Here is a 20,108-nt window from a genome sequence, read left to right as displayed (position 1 = left end):
GTATCTCTAGTTCTAGTCCAACATCACAAGGCTCATTTTAACTTTTTCCCTTTCTTGAAACTTTTTTATCAACAACAAGAAACCTAGCTTTTGTTAGCTAAAATATATTTATTTAATTCTAGTATACACTAAAGTAGTTTCAGATTTATTAACCCATGCCCCCATGAGAAGCACATTTACCCAATTACTGAGTAGGTGATAGTGTTTGTGTACCGTCTTTTTGTCTTCAGCCTTATGCTATCCAATCAAAATACTGTTTTCGAAAATTACTTAGGTAAGTTCTTTTCTTTCCCACCCCCTTCAGTGTGGTAATACTATTTATATGTAATAGTTTGGTCCACTTATTAATGTTTACATTCCATTCTGGGTTTCCTTAAGGTCTTGGTTGGTTTGAATTGTTTTGTGTGGACATATGAAAGACATGCGAAACATCTCAATGCTCCTGAGTCAGATCTATAGCAAAAGATACACTCAGAGAAGCATCACTTCCTCCCCATCCTCGCCATCGTGATCCTACCCCCCTCTTCTCTGCATCCCTTTCTCTCCCACCTCCTCTAGGGAACCAGTCTCTTTAATTTCTAGTTTACCTTTCCTATATTTCTTTTGCACAAGTGAGCAGATGCATGCATGCATTGTTGTAGCCCCTTTCTTCCATGAGGTATAGCATGCACTTTGACACTTTGCTTTTCTAAGTTAACATTGGGTGCTTGAAATCTCTCCAAGTCCATTCATAGGGTCCTTCCTCCTTCCTTTTTGCCACCACATAGTACTCTGTGTGTGGATGTGCCGTAGTTTTTTCAGCCCTTCTCCTATATCTTAGCATCTAGGTTGCTTTTCATATTTTTGCATTTACAAATGATGTTGCATTGGATGAACTTGCACGTGTGTTTTTGTAGCATTGGAGGTTATCTTCAGGGTAGAGTCTAAAAAGTGGAGTTGCGGCCGGGCGGGGTGGCTCAAGCCTGTAATCCCAGCACTTTGGGAGGCCGAGACGGGTGGATCACGAGGTCAGGAGATCGAGACCATCCTGGCTAACACGATGAAACCCCGTCTCTACTAAAAAATACAAAAAATTAGCCGGGTGAGATGGTGGGCACCTATAGTCCCAGCTACTCGGGAGGCTGAGGCAGGAGAATGGCGTAAACCCGGGAGGCGGAGCTTGCAGTGAGCCGAGATCGCGCCACTGCACTCCAGCCTGGGCGACAGAGCGAGACTCCGTCTCAAAACAAAAAAAAAAAAAAGTGGAGTTGCATAGTTGGAAGGGAAATGTATATGTGGTTTTGTTAAGTGTTGTCAATTTTGTTTCCAGAAAGCTTTGCTTTCAAGGATTAGAAAATATTTGTTTCTTGTTGGAAGTCAACGGTAAGCATAAGGGGCAAGGTGGGGGTATTGCTACTCTTGTTACGGGATCTTTAGGATGTTGCTTTTCTGGCCAGAAATCTCTGTGGCCAGTGGTGCCTTTGCCCGAGTTCTTGTCCCACATCCAGGAAGAATGAGATATACAGACAAGTGGAGGGTGAGCAAGATGAAGAGGTGCTTTACTGAGTGTTACGACAGCTCATACCGAGTGTTACAACAGCTCAGGGGAGATCTGCAGTGGGTAGCTCCTCTCTGTAGGTAGGTCATCCCATTGAGCGTTCAGCTCTCAGCAGAGAAGAGGCCCTGGAGTGAGTGGCTCCTTTATGCCAGCAGGCTGTCCCACCATTTCTTCAGCTCTCAGCTGAGAGGAGGCCCTGGAGAGGGTGACTCCTCCTTGCAACTGAGTCTTGACATCTCTGCAGATCTCTGAAGCCCTCAGCAGAGAGCATAGATGCGCTCTGCAGTTGGTCCTCCTGTAGTCTCTCTGTCCTCTCCATCCTCTGCCCTGCTCTGGCTGACCCTGGGGCTTTTATGGACCTCAGAGGAGAGGAAGTGTGTGCCAAGTGGTCCATGGGCAGTCATGGGCGGGCCTGGAAAAGGCACCACAAGTCCCCAGTTCGATCTGCAGGACTGGCAGCCCGGTCCCCAGCCTTCAGGCTCTCCCTGGCCTTAAGGTGGGGCCTTCCTAGGGACCCACCTCCTTCTGCTCAGGAATCTGTCTGCCTCCTGATGCTGTTCATGGCACCCAGGCCGGGTCCCAATTTTGCTCTGAGATCAGAGCAGATGCCAACAGCAGGGAGAAGTCAGACAGTGGGAAGAGGCACTTCCAAGGCTGTGAGGCCAGGGGTGACTTCCCAGGTCCCCAGGAGTGCAGGGAGGCCTGAGTCTGCAGCCATGGTTTGGGCAGCTGCAGCAGCACCCAGTGGGGTGGGGCTCCAGCCTACTCAGCCGCTCCAGATGGCCTGCCACTGCCATCACTCTATGGAGTCTCTTTCTCACCAGGCAATGATCTGTCAGGCAAAGTGCGTCCTCCCATCTGTCCTCTCAGCATCAAAGAAGGGCAGATGCTGGTCTCTCCCTGACAGCTTACTGAGGGCTCTCCTATACGCCGCCTTGTTTTGTCCTCTAACAACCCCATGAAGAATCTGGGCTTACTTTACTGTTGGCTCCATTTTAGAGGCAAAGAAACTGAAGCTAAGAGAAGTTAAGAGATTTTCCCTTGGTCACAGAGTTAGTTGGGATCACAAGAGTCTCAAATTCAGTTTTCTCAGATTATGGCCTTCTTCCCCTCTCCATGTACACTATTGGAACCATAAGAGGCCTTGACTATCACGCAATTTGAGCCCATCATGAATCCATTATGGATGAGGACCAGAGAGGGAGGTTGATGTATTTTAGGTGACACAGCTCATTGAGGGCCATACCTGGAACCCAAATCCCTAGGTCCTTCCCCTACTCCCTGTTAGTCCTGGGAATTGGAGGTAGAGTCCCCCTGGCAAGTGGGTTCCATGGCCTGGTGGAAGTGGCAGGCAGGTGGCGGGTGACATTGCTAGGATGGAGGTCTGCTCCATAGGCCTGTGTCTCATCTCCACTGTTGAAGCATCCTTGCCTCAGAGATACCTGGTGACTTGTGTTCCTCAGGGAAGCCTAGACTAACAGAATTAACCTTTCCCACAACTGAAAAATGTGTTCTCATTGAGCAAAGGAATTACTGATTAATTTACCCTTAAGTGTCAGTACAGGGAGCTGTTTTTTCTCTCTTTAGATCAGTGTTTAAACTTTTCTCACTCAACACACAGTAAACTAATCCCTCCTTTCCATCAGACTTCAGGGGGAGAAAGAAAATAAACAAGGTTATCCTCACTGCCATCTCTTTTTTTTTTTTTTTTTTTTTTTTTTTGAGACGAAGTCTCATTTTGTCACCCAGGCTGGGGTTCAGTGGCATGATCTTGGCTCACTGCAACCTCCTCCTCCCAGGTTCAAGTGATTCTCCTGCCTCAGCCTCCCAAGTGGCTGGGACTACAGGTGCGTGCCACCACGCCTGGCTAATTTTTTGTATTTTTAGTGGAGACGGGGTTTCACCGTGTTAGCCAGGATGGTCTCAATCTCCTGACCTCGTGATCCACCTGCCTCGTCCTCCCAAAGTGCTGGGATTACAGGCCTGAGCCACCATGCCCGGCCGCTGCCATCTCTTTATAGGGAAGTCCAGCTTGGAGGGCTGGGCTAGGCTGTCCCTGCCCCCCATCTCAGCTGCCTCTCAGAGTGAGCCAATGCATGTACTCACTCTCAGCACAGAACACCGTGGCTGCCCCAGGCCGGGCTCACGGGCCAAAGAACATGGAGGTGAATCAGACCCACCCAGGTCTGACCCTCCAAAGGAGCTCAGTTTAGTGGGGGAAAGACCCAAATCAAGAGATGGTCACAGGATAGGGCAGGAGTTGCCCAGACATCCGAAGATGGGGTCCTAGGAAATGCTACCAATGGAATTGAGCCTCAGAGGGCCAGCAGTAGTTATGCAAGCCAAGAAGAGCATGTGAACAAACGCACAGAGGTTAGAGCCGCAGCAGGCGGTGGTGGGACAGGAGTGTGGTGGGCATTTGAGGGCAGGCAGGAGATGGGCAATACCTGAGAGTCATGTCGGCTGCGTGATTTAAGTCGCAACTTAGTTTACGATCATTTCTTTACTTTTTTCACTGCCATATCCCTAGTACCTACAAACTTCCTGGAATGTTGCAGAGGTTCACTAATTATTTTAAGTTTCAATTCCTTATCTCTAAAATGTAGATAATGCTTATTTTTGTCTGTGCTGTCGCAGTGTCTCTAGAATAGGGTCTTGGCTGGGCATGGTGACTCACTCCTGTAATCCCAACATTTGGTGGAGGTGGGCAGATCACTTGAGCCCAAGAGTTTGAGACCAGCCTGGGCAGCAGAGTGAGACCTCATCTCTAAAAAACAAAATAGAATGGGGCCAGCATAGAGTAAATACTAAATACATATTTGTTGAGTGGGTGGATGGATGGAGGAACTGTGTATTTACTAATTAGTAGCTATGACTTTTATCATCATGTGTGGCTGGATAGTAGCTAAGTAGCTACTGGCTCCATCATGACAGATATCAAGTACAAAGCCAGAGCCAGCAGCATCTTGGCAATTAGGGAGGGGAAGCACTGTAATTAATGCTAATCATTATGAACCTTCGTTGATCAGACTAAATGCTTTACAGATGTTTTATCTCTTCAGTGGTCCTTTGGAACTCCTGGGAGTAATTCCGATCACCAGGGATGGCCTGGCTGCCATCTCCCTTGAGTGGCCGTCTGATGAGAGCCAGGCCATTCTGTGGCTGCCTGTGCTAGGCATGGGCACATGTGGAGGAGTTTGTCCTTTGGAAAATTCTTGCCCAGCCCCTGATGAAAACCTTGCCTGGGTTCAGACTCTGTCACTCAGAGACTCCCAGCTCATTTCCTGAAAGCCTGGAAGGCAACTGTGGAATGTTGCCAGAGCTGGCAGCCACCCTGTCCAGACATTTAGTCCTGGAGAGCCGGTTACCCATTTTACTTTCTGTGGTTTGATTTTAGGAGCCAAGTGAGTTTCAAAAATTCAATATAAAGTATCTAATGCATACAAGAGTATACATAGTGTATATGTGTGATTGAGAAAATAAACAGGAATTGAACATACATGTACCCATTGCATCTAATGAATAAATTCCTCAAGTGCCTTGCATGACTTACAAGGGCCTCTGTTCTAGTTCCTGCTTCCCCCTCCAGCCTCAGCTCTTAGGACAACCCCCTCACCATGCTGCTGCGCCAGTCCTCCTCGATGTAGCATTCCGTACTTGCACATTTTCTTTGCATCTGCCAGTCCCCTGCCTCAGTGCCCTTCTCCCACCATCATCTGAGATGGTCCTACTGGCCTTTGATGTCTCCACTCAGACCTTCTATCTTCTGGAGACAGTTCACTGCATGCCCTCTGCAGTGCCCTCATCACCATAGTGATCAATTTGTGTTTTCCCCTCCTTGGGCTATGAGCTCGTTGAAGGCCAGAGCTGTTGTCTTCCATTTGTATATGCCCATTGCTATGGGCGGCTGTGTTTTAGGTGACCACTGAGGTCTCTTCCTCGAGGGGAGAAGTTGATACTTCCTCTGTGCTCTGGCCTCATCTGCTAGATTTGTCAAACAGCGATGCTAAATTTCCAGGCAGGAGCTTGTCCTTGTAGATAGGATCAGCGTGAACCTTCCCCGCTCCAAAATATGGAAATGTTCTCAAGATGGAGAAACACTCGGAATTACAATTGAGCCTCAGCCACTCCATTGAAAGCAGGCAGCAAGTGATGGAAAGAATTTGGATAGAATAGTCCCTGTCTTCCTTTTCCAGAATGTCTGGTACCTTTTAGCACATCAGGGAGCACAGATTTAGTTCTGAGACTGGCATTATTTTGACAAACAAGTTGGTACTAGAATTAACTGACACAAAAGCCAACTCCCATTCAGCCTGAACATCTCTGCTGTATTATAGAAAAGCTGTCAGAACCTCTCTCGTTTGTCATTTTTCACACACAGCAACGACCCCTTTTGGTTTTCAAATTCCAGCCTCTCAAGCAGAGAGATACTGACACCAAGATTTCTCCTTGCACGCTGGCGTTGTTCTCGTCATTTGGCTGGTGAGGTTCTTTGAGGATTGTTGGAAAACAGAAGCACTCGTAGTCTTTTTATTTATTTATATATTTATTGCTTTGAACATAATAAAAGTAAATTAACATAATCAACTATGTTATAGAACATTTCTGATTTTTCCCCCAGCATGTTTTTCCTAGACAAGTAAGTTTTAAAAATCTTACTTGTGCTATATTGTACTTTGTATTTTTACTTTAGTCCCTGTAATCATGTTGAATTTATGTGATCATTGACTTTATTTAATATGGAAAAGCTAGTTTCTTCTTAAATTTACATTATCTAATATTCTCACTAGCTACATTCTGCATTCCACATTGCCTTTTATTGTAATATTGTCTAAATAGATGCAGAAAAATGGAATTTTCTCTATTAAAGTATTTTACATTTAAAATATAAAATAACTAGATAACATTTTTCTATTCAAATGTGTTTATTTTAACATTGTTTGGTTAAAAAGATAGATGAAGTTCCAGTCAACCACTTTTTCCCCCTGAAATTTCAAGATAATGCTGTACTAACTGTTCTAGATCTAATATTAGCTTATCCTTCCCTGTGATAACATTGTTTGAACTTACTGAGAAAATATTCCCATCATTAACAAAAATAAACTATTTAAATAATTTTAAAAATATTATTTGCAGTCATAAGTAGAACTGAATTTTAATATCCTGTGTTTTTCCCCTTATCACATCGTGGGCATCTTCCTTTTTTTTTTTTGGAGACAGAGTCTCACTGTCTCGCCCAGGCTGGAGTGCAGTGGCGCGATCTCAGCTCAATCCAAGCTCCGCCTCCCAGGTTGACGCCATTCTCCTGCCTCAGCCTCCCAAGTAGCTGGGACTATAGGCGCCCGCCACCGCGCCCGGCTAATTTTTTGTATTTTTAGTAGAGATGGGGTTTCACTGTGTTAACCAGGATGGTCTCGATCTCCTGACCTCGTGATCCACCCACCTTGGCCTCCCAGAGTGCTGGGATTACAGGCGTGAGCCACCTTGCCTAGCCAGGCATCTTCCTTTTTTCACCACATGGTCTTTGTCAGCATCATTTTCTTTCTTTCTTTTTTTTTTAATTTTACTTTAAGTTCTAAGATACATGTGCAGAACCTGCAGGTTATTTACATAGGCATACATGTACCATGGTGGTTTGCTGCACCTGTCAACCCATCATCTAGGTTTTAAGCCCCACATGCATTAGGTATTTGTCTTAACACTCTCTCTCCCTTTGTCCCCGACTCCCCGACAGGCCCTGGTGTGTGATGTTCCCCTCCCTGTGTCCATATGTTCTCATTGTTCAACTCCCACTTATGAGTGAGAACATGCAGTGTTTGGTTTTCTGTTCCTGTGTTAGTTTGCTGAGAATGGTCACCATCATTTTCAACTGCCAGGTAATGCATCAGTGAGTCATAATCACACGAATTTTTCATTCCCCTGTTTACTATTGATCACTGAGCGGCTTGGCAAGGGACGAACTCCAATTCTTAGAATTGGCTCTGAGAAATTGGTCTAGAGAAGTAATAAAGAAGAACCTTCACCAGCAAATAGAGGCTGCAGAGAGTGCCAGGACCCAGCGTCTTTTATATCCCTCAGCCATGGTCTGTCTAGCAGGGTCACTAACCTAGAGACCTCTAAGTCCTAGATGGATTTTTTTTTTTCTTTTGAGACAGAGTCTCAGTCTGCCACCAGGCTGGAGTGCAGTGGTGCGATCTTGACTCACTGAAGTCTCTGCCTCCTGGGTTCAAGTAATTCTCCTGCCTCAGCCTCCCGAGTAACTGGGACTACAGGTGTAGGCCACCACACCCAGCTAATTTTTGTATTTATAGTAGAGATGAGGTTTCACCCTGTTGGCAAGGATGATCTCGATCACTTGACCTCATGATCCGCCCGCCTTCACCTCCCAAAGTGCTGGGATTACAGGCATGAGCCGTCATGCCCGGCCGCTAGGTGGACTTTATAGCAACCTTGGAGAAATGTCGGCCAGAGGTGAAGGCAAATAGTAACCAATTGACAGCCTTGGAAGAGTACTAATGAGCTAGTTGGTATTAAGCTGGAAACCTAGTCAAAAACTGGAAGGTGAGTCATTTAGACAGCTGTATGGAGAGTGTGCACATCCTGTGTGTGGATGATCTGAAGCCGGGAGGAGAGTGACTATGTGGGAAGACAATCATCTGGGAACCAAGGTGAACTCAACAGATTGGCACAGTGGGCAGAGGTCAGCCCCTTGGACTGTAATGTAAATATGAAGTCCTATTCTTGGGTTTAAAATGCTCACCTTCCATGAACAGGAGGGAGCAATTGGGCTTTGCAGCATCATGAGTCACGGCATGCTGTGGGGCCCCAAAGTGAAGTGGTTCTTATTAGCATCCATGGATGTGCCACATCCAGGAGGGAGAGGACAATCCTGCCCAGTTTGGGCTCAAAAAACTTTCCCTGGAATAGTGTTTTCCTTGTGCGTGCTGTGATTTTAGGGTGGGCCTTCCCAGGAGAAGGGATCATGATTAGGAGTGGCTCTGTGGACAAGTAGGGAACAGAAGGTGCTTAGCTGGACAAAAGGGCTTGTGAAGTCATGAGAATGAGCCTGTCATCATCATTGTCATCATCATCATCATCACCACTTAATCGTAGTGGCCGCCATTCATCAAGCTAGGAGACTTACACCTAATATCTTTAATCCTATAAGCTATTATCCCTGCTTTACAGATGAGGAAACTGAAGCTCAGAGAATGAAGCAGCTTGCCCCAGTCACATAGCTGATAAACCACTGAGACAAGGTTGGATCCCAGCTGTATCTGAAGCCAGAGTTGTCATTCCTTCAGTATCAGTTTTTCAAAAACCATGGTGCGACCTTGCAGAGGATAACAAGGACTTGCTTTTGTTTAGTTCCTGGTTATAAAAGTAGTTCCAGTGGGTGCAAGCTAAGTGAGATTATTTTGTTGTAAAGCAAAGGGCTTTCCTGACTGAGCTGTCAGCTGGTAGAATATACTCCCTGAGAGGTGGTAAATTCCAGAATGATGGGAAGTCTTTAAGAGGAGGCTTGGTTAGCATTGAGTATTCTTCTAGGGGGAGTTCAAAGAAGCCAACAAAATAAACTTGAATACCCCTTCTGTACAAGTAAAAGCTCCTTGGTTGCATGCAACAGATACTGGTAAGAAATGGGTTCCAGCTGACTTAAGCAAAAACACTGTTTTTTTGCAGGGATATGGGGTAGTTCATGGGATAGAAGGAAATGGTGAACTGAGCTTTAGAAAGGGCAAAGGTTAGCCTGGCTCCAGGCATCCAGGCGGCAGCAGCTAATGGAACCTCATTTCAGCACCGTGGCTAGGATGAGTCAGTGTTTTCGATTAACCCACCTGCTATCACCCTACCTAAGACTAAGCTCCAGAGAGAGAGCGTCTTATAGGCTTAGCCAGGATCCAGACCCATCCCCATGGCAGCTTGATTGACAGCCTCCATTGGGAAGGGTAATTTTCCAGAGGAAAATCGAGACCCTGATCCCAAAAGAAAGACCATGGATGCTGGGCAGGCCCAGTGAGCCATGACCTCAGTGCCTTCTAGCCCTGACCGGCTGGGATTCCACACTGAACCCTGAGTCCCCTTGCAGGGCTCTCCCCAGCTGCCCTGCAGCCTCTAGGCCCAGACCATACACAGCACTGTGTCACTGTATATTCATGTGGTTTATTTTCCAAGACATGCATCCTAATTAAGCAAATGATTAAAAACTCTCAAGTGTGCTCATTGGAAGCAGCCCGGCAGAGGACTGGCTTGCTGAGAACTGTGCTTGAAAGTGAGTTGCCCATCGCCTTGGCACAGTAGGGGTGCTCATGAGGAGCACTGTGTCTTTCCAGAAAAGTGGCTCCCTTCCTGGTTACCATGCAGGGCTTCTTTTGGCATTCGGCACAGCACTTAATATGCCCAGTCTTTAAAACCCTGTGTTTTTTTAAAAAATGGTTTTTGCTAATTAGTTATTTGTTTTAACATCAGTATTGTTTTATTGTTAATTATGTAGTTAACTAAAAAGTATTAAATCAGCAATTGACTTATTAAATATGGAATAGATATGAGAAGCATATTTAGAATGGAAGTATAAAGAGCAAGCGCTCATGTATCCACCACCAGCTTGAGAAATATTACCAGTGGCTTAGAGAGTCCCTGAGCATCCTCTCCATCCTGTCCACTTAGTGGGAACCACTACGCTAGCTTTGGGGTTTATTATTCTCTTGCTTTTCTTTGTGTTTTTATCACACTTGTATCTCCATATAAAATATTGTTAGATTCTCCCTGTTTCTGAACTTCCCACCTAAGTGGGAACATCCTTTCTGTGGTCTTTCGCAACATGCTTTTTCACTCAATATTGTATTTGCAATTCATCCATGAGATGGCACTTTCCAGCATTTCATTTTTTCCTCAACACTCTGTGTTATTCCAGCATGAAAATCTACAACAGTAGATCCAGGCCACTGCGGATGGCCATTGATGCTGGATTCAGCATTTCGCTTATGCTGACATTGCTGTCTTTAAATGCTCTTATCCGTGTACCCTGCTGCGCATTTGCAGGTGTACTTGGTGTGTATCTCAAGGTGGCATGGCTGGATCACTGGGGTGTGAGTATGTTTGGCTTTATAAGATAATGCCATCCTGTTTTCCAAAGTGACAGTATCCACTGATACTCCTGCAATAGGTATCTGGAGAGTCCCTGCTACTCTACAGACTCTGTCAGTGTTCGGTGGTCTTGTCAGATGTTTTAGTTCTTGCCAATCTTATGGCTGTTTGATGGTAGCTCACTGTGTTTTAATTGGCATTTCTCTGATACTGAGGTTTAGGTTCTTTATGGCTATATACTTTTTTGAGAAATGCCTGGACACGGTTTTGCCCAGTTTTCTACTGGATATTTATCATTTTCTTACTCATTTGAGACTAGAATGATGTGTAGTATATATCCCAGTTTGTGGCTTAACTTTCTGCTTTTGATGATACTTTATTTTTTGATAAACAGATATTGAATTTAAGGTTGTCGAATTTCCTTATAGTTTGAGCTTTTATGTCTTGTTAAGATACCCTTCTCTACCCCAAGGTCATACAGATATTCCTTTATATTGCCTTATAAAAGTTTTGAAGTGTTCTCTTTCTATTCTTATCTATTATCCATCTGGAATGGATGAGCTACTAGTTTGATTTCATTTATCCTTTCATAGAGATACTCAGTTATTCCAACATTGCTCATCAAAGACCCATTTTCCCCTGTGGATCAGCAGTGTACATGTATGTGTGACTTTGTTTTTGTTTCTTTGGCCTATTTGTCTAAGGCTTGTATAAGCCTTAGACCTAAAACGTATTGATGTTTTATGAGGCAGATTTCCCTACCATATTCTTTAGTAAACGTATTGGCTGTTATTATCCATTTGCTCTTTGATAGACATTTTAGAACTTACTTATGAAATAATACCAAAAACCTGGTAGACATTTTGACTGGAACTACAACAAACCTATAGAACACTTTAGGAAAAACTGATGTTTTTAGGATATTGAATCTTGCATATTGAAGCTGGCATTCCATGAAGATGGTATATCTTCCTTTTCATGTTGGTCTGCTTTTATGTCTTTCAGTAAAGTTTACAATATTCTTTATAAAAATTTCACACCTCTTTATTAGATTTATTTCTGGGCACTTTATATTTCAGATTATATTGCAAATACTGTTTTTTAAAAATGAACATCTTGATTGAGATATAATTCACAAACCACAAAATTCATCTATTGGAAGTGTACAGTTTCATGACTTTAGTATATTGAGTGTATTTAGAGTTGTGCAACCGTCACTAAAAATCTAAGTTTAGAATATTGTTATTACTCCAAAAAGAGATGCCTTTACTATTATCAGCCAATCCCCACTTCCCCCTCCACCCAGCCCCTGGCAGGAAGAAATGAGTAAATGACTGAGTCAATAAATGAATGTATATACCTTTTAGCAGGCGTTATGTCAGACATTGACTGGCCCCAGCCTTTGCTTGTTTTTTTAAATTTTTTTTTTACTTTTATTTTTTAAGTTTTAATTTTTGTGGCTACAAAGTGGGTGTATATATTTATGGGGTACTTGAGATGTTTTGATACAGGCACACAGTGTGAAATAACACATCATGAAGAATGGGGTATCCATTCCCTCAAACATCTATCCATTGAGTTACAAACATTCTCATTACACTGTCTAATTCATTTTAAAATGTGCAGTTATTTTTATACTTATTGCTTATTGTTTCTGTTTTCCTTTCCCATCCCTCTCATTGCTCTGGTTTCTAGGCTAATCTCCTGGATTCTGTGAGTCTCCTCCATCACTCTTCATCCTTCAGACCCTGGCCAGACAACTTTTTCCAAAGAAAACAATATTCTAACCACTCCATTTAAGGAAGCCCTTAGTAACTCCCCGGGGAATCAAGCCACACTCCCAACATGGTGTCTACAGGGGAATTCGAGTTTCCAAGTTGACGACTTAAGCAACTTGGAAACAGATGCTTGAGATGCAACTCTTCTGTGAGTCGGAGAAGGTCTCTTCTAGGTCTTTGTTTGCTTCAGAGTCCTCAGAAAGTAAACACAGCTGACCTGATTATTCCCCTCCACTTCCTCCTGAGTCAGAGTTATCTCGAGTTAACTCAGGAAAGAGGCTAAATTAAGCCTTGAAACGAAGCAGCCTCCATGACAGGCACTTTGTTCTGCTTGACTGACTGTGATGATGGGTCTTTGGTTATAAAGGCAGCACTAATTGCATCTTCTTAAACCAACCCTGGCCATCTATTCCCTGGCCTGCAGAGACTGGGAGATGTCAGGTTGCCCCAGAGTACCCACTCATTCATTCAGTCACTCATTCATTCACTCATTCAATTTTCTTAAGTTCCTGCTCCATGCCCGGCACTACGCTTGGAGGTGGGGATTCAAAAGTCCTTCCTCCAAGGGCTTGAAGTCTTTCTAAGAAGATGAATGATAAACCAGAGACTCCATTAAAGAAATGACTAGTGCTTGGATAGACATCTGTCCAGGGCAGTAAAGGGAGTGGATTTCTAAGGTTCTTACAACCAGCTTCTCATGACTTTGTGCAAAGTTTGAGCCATGGAGTCGCCAAAATAAAAAGAGGGGATCCACTAATACCTACAAAGTAGCAAACAGACACAACCACTTTGAAAAGCTGTTTAGCAGTATCCACTACCGTCAAACATATGCATACCCTGTGCCTGGCAGCTCCTTTTCTAAGTATGTATGTAGTCAATAGGAAATGCACATGTGAATTTTACATTAAAAGAGAAAACTGTAAATATATACTGAACTGTGGTTAAAACATGCAGCATCCTTCTGTGTTTAAGGGCAAATGAAATAATATTTGCAATTTAGGCCAAGCATGATGGCTCACACTTATGATCCCAGCACTTAGGGAAGCTGAGGCAGGAGGATTGCTTGAGCCCAGGAGTTCAAGACCAGCCTAGCAACATAGTGGGACCCAGTCTCTACAAAAAGAAATTTTATTAGGTGGGCATGGTGGTGCACACTTGTGGTACCAACTGCTCGTGAGGCTGAGGCAGGAGGATCATTTGAGCCCAGGCAGTCAAGGCTGCAGTGAGCCGTGATCACACCACTGCACTCCAGCCTAGGCAAAAGAACAAGAGCCTGTCTTAAAATAATAATGATAATAATAATAGTAATAATGATATATGTAGTTTAAAGTACACCCAAAAAAGAAGATAGATGAATAAGGAATGGGCAGATACGTGACAAAGCAAGTATGGGAATATGTTAGTGATGGATTTGAGATGGTGAGTTTATGGGTGCTCACTGTAAAATTCCTTCAAATTTGCTGTTTGTTAAAAAACTTCATATGAAATATTGGGAAAGATGTATGTATATGCTTGCCCAAAGATACGTACAAGAATGTTCATAGCAGCATTATTCATAATAGCCCCAAACTTGAAGCAACGAAAATGCCCATCAGCCACAGAATAGAGACATGAATTTTGGGTGTAGTGATCCAGTGGAATACTGTTCACATATGAGAGTGAATAAACCACAGCTATACACAAAGACGTGAGCAAATCTCACAAACACAGTGTAGAAAGTAAGAAATCAGACTCAAAAGAGGACATACTGTATGATTCCATTTATGTAGAATTCAAAACCAGGCAAAACTCATCAATGGTGTTAGAAGCCACAATAATGGTTTTCAGGAGGTAGGGATAGTGACTGGACGGGGCACTGTGGGAGGCCCCTGGGTGCTGGAAGGCTCTGTTTCTTTATCTCAGTGCTAAACAGATATGAAAATGTATCAAGCTGTACACACTTTGTGGACTTTTCTGTATGTTTACTATACATCATTAAAAGCATACGAGGGGAGAAAAAGCAGGAAAACCAAACGAATCCAACTAGAAGCTTTCCCTAACTGAGCTATGGGAGTAGGAACCCACTGTAGGTCTGTCTAGTAAACCAACATTGTGAGGAATATGAAACTTGCCTTTAGGGCATTCCTTTGTTCACTTATGCACATTTTCATGTTGCATCGGTTCCTCCGTTCTTCACTGATGTGCTTGCCTCTCCTTCGTACAGATGTTCATTCACATACACTGTCCTCCGGATCCAGAGCCGCTCTGTAAGGTGCGAGCGACCCAGCCCTTTCGGGGCTCACGTGCATGGAGGGAGGGGCGTGCAGACATTTCATTTCCCATTTCGTTTCACATTCCCACATTCCCGGATTCCCGTTTGTGATCCTTCCTGGACGTGTGTCCTAAGATAGCATTCGAATGAGAGAAACAGAACCAGTAAGATATATATAGGTGTGTTTAAAGAGATTTGTTATACAGAATTGACTCATGTGATTTTGGAGACCAGCAAGGCCTGAGATCTGCAGGGTGAGTCAGCAAGCAGGAGACCCAGGATGGCCGGTGGTGTGGTTCCATCTGAAGACCTGCAGGCTCCAGGCCCAGGAGGAGCTGCCTGAAAATCGACCGTTCCAGTCCAAAGGCAGGAAAAAGCCATTGTCCCAGCTGGAAGGCAGGCAGGCAGGAGGAATTTGGGGGAATGTCAGCCTTTTTGTTTCATTCGGGCCTTCAGCTGATTGGTCCATCACCACCCACATGTAGGACAGTCTGATTTCTTCAGTCTCCCTACTCAAATGTTAATCTCATCCTGACACACACATCCAGAATAATGCCTGACCAACTATCTGGGCATGCGTGACTCAGTCAAGCCAACACATAAATTTAACCATCATCAAACCCTGAAGCATGAAAAGCCTTCTGGCTCTAAATGTGCAGTCCTCCAATGGAGGAAATGTAGCTATGTGGCTGGCCTGGTGCACATCACATCACAAGTGGACGGGCCGCCACCACCACACACACTAGTCCTATTTTACTTATGGTTTAGATCAGCAATTGGTGGAAAAGAAGGCTTTGGCTGCCCAGTCTGCCTCCTGGATGGCCATGTTTTTTGTCTTCGAAAATAAGTTATTTTGATTATTGCGATATGTATCATGCATAAAAAAGAGTAGCTGGAAGATATGCCAGCAGTTTAAAGAAACAGTTTAAAGCTTAACAGATGGCAGATGACTAGTATCTGAAGGCCACAGGTGCTCCTCCTTCATGGCAGCCTGCTCCGCTCTTGCCTGGAGAAAGCCACTCTCCTGAGTTTTATGCTAGTCATTTTGATGCTAATCATTCCGTTACTTTTTATGAAAATCAAAGAGCTTATCTCTAAAACAATAGATGACTTGGTTTTGCCTGTTTTGAGCCTTTATGAATCAAATGGTGCTGCACAAATTCGTCTGCCATGTGCTTTTTCCCTCCGTTAGGTGTCTGGGCCTTGTTCTTCCTGTTGCATGTAGCTGTAATTCATTCATTTCACCATCATATAATATTCCATTGTAGAGACTGACCACCACATGTTCATCTGCTCTCCTCTCGGTGCATATCTGGGTAACTTCCAGTTCTCTGCTGTGGCAGATGAAGCCCATGGGAGCAATCCTGTCTATGTCTCCAGCTGCACAGAAGCGAGGCCTTCTCTAGGGTATATGCCTGGCAGAGCAGGTGTCCAGTGGTAGAATATGTCTGTTCACTTTTCTGGATAATGCCAGGAAATTTTCTGGAATGATTGTAGCAATATCTATTTCTACCAGGGATTATGATAATTTGTCATGGTACTACTCATCCACACTGTGCATAGACCCTTTACCATCCTGCCTGGTCTCCATGAATCACCTTCCCTGGCTTCCAACCATCCCTACCCATACCGCAGTCAGAGCTTTAGCATGGTAGAACTGTGATGCCCTCTACACACTTCGTGGATACTGAGGACAGCACGTTTCTTGGGTGTAAGCTGATATGTGAGAGTGTGTGAAATTCCCACCACCAGGACGGAGGGCATAGACTTTAGTTTCACTGCAGTGCAGCTGACCCAGTTTCTCCTTCAAGGGAAAGGGGGAAAACCAGCTCAACAAAGTGGGTGGTGCCCGGGTAGACTTCTAGGCTCCTCTCTCTGTACCAGTGTCAGGACGCTCATCTTCTAAACCAATTAGCCATGTTCTGCCATTTTCCCATGGCCAAGAGCAAGGTGTCCCAAGATAGGATCCTTGTGTGATTTGTCATCCCCGCAGCATGGTCTGACCTGCAAGCAGATCACCCACTGCAGATCTGCCTGGCTATGGAGGGCGTGCTTATAAGTGATCATCTTTTGTGCTGCCTCTTTCCAATTACAGGTTAGCCTGGTGAGGAAGACAAAGACATTTGCAACCAAGATGGTAATCACGAGTGGAAATGATGAAGACAGAGGAGGTCAAGAAAAAGAAAGTAAGGAGGAGAGTGTCTTGGCAATGCTGGGGATTATCGGGACCATTCTGAACCTGATTGTGATCATATTTGTCTACATATACACCACCCTGTGAATGGCCCAGAGCGTCCTCAGAGGCCTCGGGATGGCCGGAGACGGAAGTCCTGCGTGCCGGCGTATCACTGACCAGACCCTGCGAGAACCAGCAGGCTTGACCCACCCACACCACCCAATCAAATGCACCTTCAGACTTTACAGAAGGTCACACAAATAGACCGATCCTGCTGCAGGGAGCAGACACTAAAGCACAATGATTCCAACAAAACTCATTCACAGCACTAGGAACTCAACGTCTTTGGCAGGGGGCCCAGAAGAATGCTTGGACAACCAGCCTCTGACACCATCAGTGAGCAGATGGGTGCAGAAATTCATTATTCGAGATCGCTGACGGATATCACATATTTGAAAAGATGAATAGGGTGGACACGGCTCAGATGTGTGTCTCCCAGGACAAGTGTTTCATCTTTACTTGACGAGCTATTTAGTGGAAAAACCACAGGGGCAGCCCTTTGACAGGCATCCCATTCATCAAAAGTGTCTAACTATTTGATACTGGGGAGATAACTTATTTTTCTTTTTTCATTGGCTTGATGTGTGTATCTGTTCATATCAAGGTTTATAAATATATATTTTTAATAAATGTGCTCTATTTTTTAGCATGAACCAAATACTTGGAAAGGCACTCCCAGATCCATAGAGCTTTCCTTGGTTTTATCTGCTTTGTCCCTTCCTCCCCCAACTGCAGGTGTTCTCTTGTGGAGCCATTCTAGTCCTCTTGTCTCATCTCGAATCTTTTACTTTTGCGCTCTTGTTCTCTCTCTCTCTCTCCTTCTCTCTCTCTCTGCCTCTTTGGTCTGAAGGACATTTTCCCATACTACCAGCCATGGTTTTGGTTGGTGCATGTTTCAAGATTGTCTATTGAGTGGCTTTTTGTTGTTCTCTCGGAGATGTCAAACGATTGTGGGCATGCAGACCTTAGATGCACCCTATCTTTACTGAGAATTATGCATGAATAAGGGCTGAGTGATAGGTCAGCTTAAAATTAAAAGGACTACCGTTGAGGAAGAAGAGCGTGGCTATATTTGCAGATGAACTTTTGAACAGAATATTCAGCTTCTTATTGGCAGCGTTATTGTTTCATTCTTGTGACCATTCGTTTATCAGATTTTGATTTTAGTGGTCATGTACCGTGACAGTTGGGAAGAACAAGGCGGAAAGCTCAGAACTAGGTGCATTACTCCTTCCTTGGCAAGATTCCTGGGATCCTCTTCAAAAGTGGGTGGGGTGTAAATGACACAAGAACTCCCCCATGAGAGCTCATGGTGGTTCAGGCTGTGAGGACAGCCCTATGACAAGTGACTTTTCAGGGGCATGAGGAGGGGATTTAATGATTGCCCTAAAGGACTGCTGCATTTTTAAAGCCCCTGGTTTATACCCACATGAAGCAACTTCCTCTCTGGCAGGGATGGTTGCATAAAAACAAATTGGCTCCCCTCTCCTGGCTCCCTGAAATGGGCCCTTGCCTGGCTACAGTGACATGGCCTAAAAGAGAGGGTTAGTATTCCTTCTGCCATTGCCAGCTGTATTAATCTGTTTTCACACTGCTGATAAAGACATCCCCAAGACTGGGCAATTTACAAAAGAAAGAGGTTTATTGGACTTAGAGTTCCATGTGGCTGAGGAGGCCTCACAATCATGGTGGAAGGTGAAAGGCACGTCTCATATGGTGGCAGACAAGAAAAGTGAACATGTGCAAGGAGACTCCCATTTTTAAAACAGATCTCGTGAGACTTACTCACTATCATGCAAACAGCATGGGAAACCTGCCCCTGTGATTCAGTTACCTCCCACTGGGTCACTCCCACAACACGTGGGGATTCAAGATGAGATTTGGGTGGTGTGACAGCCAAACTGTATCACCAGCCTTGCCCCTAGGCAAAAGCAGCGGCAGTCTGCCTGGCTGGATTCAAATGATTCTGAGGCTTCTATAGCCTATGCCTCCGTATTTCTCCCTCACCCATGCTGTGGTGTCTGAAATTCCATCATTAGAGAGTCATTTCTTGGGCTCTGTTAGAGACCAGGCTCTTTTATAAAGCAAATGCTCCTGAGCAGCTGGCTCTGGCATTGATTTATCAGATATCTTCTCTTCCCTGCCAGAAGGAAGGAAGCTAAGGTGCATGTAGGGCATACTGTGTGCCCAGGCACTGTGCCAGAAGCTTTAGATACTTGGAGTCATTTAATTCTCATAGTAACCCTGTGAGAGAGGCAGGTTTTCCTCCCCCACGTTGTAGAAGAAGGGAAAATGGTTCAGAGAGATCAAGAAATGTCCCTGAGATCACATTGCTCCTAGTGGAGTCAGGATCCAAACCCAATGTGTCTGATTCCTTAGCCCTTGGGGGTCTGGAGGCTGCTGAACAAGAGAGGAGGTGGAGAGGAGAGAAAGCCGCAGGAATACCACCGTACACCCTTCTCCCTCCCCTGTAAAAACAACCCTGGGAACTCCTTGGACACTAGCAGAATATCATACACTAAGGACAAGGGATGAGAGGAGGCTGGTTAGAAATAAAGCAATGTCAGGAGAAAGGAGCTACTCAGTAGGCTCTATGTGATTCTAGAAAGACTGTATGAAAATTCTGAACATTGAACAGAATAAACAATAAAGGTGCAATGGAAAAAAATACTCGATGTCTTTTCTTTCAACATTGTGGGATATGAAACATTTCAGTGTCAGTCCTTTGCCTATACATAGTGTTTATTTATTTTAAAAAAACTGAACGTGATGCTGTTAAACAGAGACTGTTTTGTGTGGACTGTAGAAGCCTCCGTGATTTTTCAAGTATACGAATTTGAAATGTATTGAGGGGGAAAGCGCCTTTCCAATCCTCTGCTCCTGGGATGGTTCTTCCAGGTTGTCCTAATCCACAGCCTGGAAATAAAGCTGCCTGTTCAATGTTGAACAGAGCAGTGACACTCTTTCCCACAGCTCCAGCATGCCCTGTCTTATTTCCTTTCTAATTTAGTAGAGACCATGAACACACACTGGGCAAACTCATAGCTTCCCCCAGATCTGAAGCCACTGCGGAGGGACATGGAAGGGAGAGGCAGGCAGTGCCCCTCCATCCTCAACATCTGAGGTTGAGCCCCAAGCCCAGCCTTGGCCAGCAATAGCAATACCCAAAACAATGCCAGGGCCATATACTCTACCAAGCACTTTCTACTTATCCTGTGG

The 20,108-nt window shown here is 44.6% G+C and overlaps 1 protein-coding gene across 1 annotated transcript in view; it reads left to right on the top strand.

The window, feature by feature from the left end:
* The window catches only part of LOC111538368 (U1 small nuclear ribonucleoprotein C-like), a 50,712-nt gene extending 31,153 nt beyond the window's left edge, over positions 1 to 19,559 (top strand). The window contains exon 5 of the mRNA XM_023205808.1: positions 16,749 to 19,559. The gene's annotated coding sequence lies outside the window, so the exon portion shown is untranslated. The remainder of the gene's footprint in view (positions 1 to 16,748) is intronic.
* The last annotated feature ends 549 nt before the right edge of the window (positions 19,560 to 20,108 follow it).

Source organism: Piliocolobus tephrosceles, chromosome 6 (genome assembly GCF_002776525.5).
Source record: "Piliocolobus tephrosceles isolate RC106 chromosome 6, ASM277652v3, whole genome shotgun sequence".
NCBI lineage: Eukaryota > Metazoa > Chordata > Mammalia > Primates > Cercopithecidae > Piliocolobus > Piliocolobus tephrosceles.
The sequence above is the reverse complement of the archived record's forward strand: the minus strand, read 5'-3'. Positions and strand labels throughout refer to the sequence as shown.